Source organism: Neopsephotus bourkii, unplaced genomic scaffold (assembly GCF_033783945.1).
Source record: "Neopsephotus bourkii isolate Nb327-2 ecotype Australia unplaced genomic scaffold, CSIRO-AGI_Nbou_v1 NB_323, whole genome shotgun sequence".
NCBI lineage: Eukaryota > Metazoa > Chordata > Aves > Psittaciformes > Psittacidae > Neopsephotus > Neopsephotus bourkii.
Genome location: NW_026900831.1, coordinates 949,508 through 950,952, shown reverse-complemented (window position 1 = coordinate 950,952; position 1,445 = coordinate 949,508). Strand labels below are relative to the sequence as shown.

General features: G+C 33.9%; 1 non-coding gene across 1 annotated transcript; it reads right to left on the bottom strand.

Annotated features, from left to right (window-relative positions):
• Nucleotides 1–617: 617 nt before the first annotated feature.
• LOC133209243 (small nucleolar RNA SNORD93) lies at nt 618–705 on the bottom strand. The gene has a single exon (XR_009724639.1). It is a non-coding gene; the product is annotated as a small nucleolar RNA SNORD93 (small nucleolar RNA).
• Between the last annotated feature and the right edge of the window lie 740 nt (nt 706–1,445).

Genomic DNA, 1,445 nt, shown 5'->3' with positions numbered 1-1,445 from the left:
ATCATGATTTTAGAATATTTCATTGTCAGAAAAAGTGGTTTCAGCAGCATGTTTATTTTTTGTAAACAAATGCTAAGAGAGACTGTTACAACAAATGCTCACTGAAGAGAGGAAGCAGAAATACGACTTTTAATTACAATTCTTATTTTTCAAATGCTCTAGTTTTATGTTCTGCATTAAAGAGAAATATTGCATTTTCATGTTCAATGCTGTCAACTGATTGTAAAGACTTACGTTTTCAATTTCATGGCTGCTTGCCTTAATGCAATGTACTAAGGTCAGAACTGCGATAAAAACTATTACACTGAGAGCAAAGACTGTTCTGGAAACTATAGTATATTCACTGGTTTCAGTCACAGTAAAAATCTGCCTAAACCAAACATCTTCTAAGTCCTTTAAAATCTTTATAGATGCGTGCTGTTATAACAACATATTCTTCAGCAACAAAAGCCTAGCTGGTATTATTGACAAATAAAAGTTTACATTCAAATATTTTTAGAGGAAAACCCTCCAAGGGATACTGAAACCTTCACTGCCCAGATAAAAAAAAAAAAAAAAAAAAATAAAAAGCAAGCTTAATTTAAAACCAAAGAATGAGTAAATACGTATATCAGTTTTGGCCTCAGAAAATCCTTTAATCCATCAGATTTTTGCATATCACTGAAAGTATGCAAGGAATCAGATGATGGTTTTCATCCTTGGCCAAGTACTGCAATCATAAAAACATGTATTTAAGAACTGTTGTTTCTTCAGATGAACTACCTATGGTAAAAGGTAGCATTATCTTTAAATATAACACTTCATTTTCATCATTAAATGAAGACGGGGAGAATGGGAAACTAAGGTTTTAAACAAAAGTTCTGCAGCAGGTCATATTCAGTTTTCAAGCACAACAGCAGTTCTTCTTGAAGGCCTCTAAAAGCACTTGATAAGCTTCTGTTGAATGCTGTCTCCCCTCAGACTGTTATCTCTCCTTCAGTGGCCTCAGAAGCTGTAAGGAAAAGTAATGAAGTAATGAAGTTATTACTGTGTTTGCACTCAACTCCATATTACTTTCAGCTGCAGTTTATTGTATTGATTATACAAAATTACTCCACTTTACTTTTTGTTAGTACTACTCTGATCACTTCAATGATTTTCTAGATGGGCATTTGACAGAATCAGTTTTCTTGGAAATACTAACAGTGACCAAAGTACAGCTAATGAGTGTCACATAGAAATTCCTATGAGATACGCTCTTATGGGAATTTTTATGAAGTCTGACAATATTGTTTGCATAACAAGTTACAGCTAAATGGTCAGCTTTTCACAAGTGCTTATTCTTGGGTGAACCTCATCTCATTTAAATCAGTGGTAAATCCTGCATCTGTATGAAAACTAGTACAGTTAAGGCAACACAAGCACTTTTGGAAATGATGGGCTAAGGTGTTTGCTTGCAGGACTGA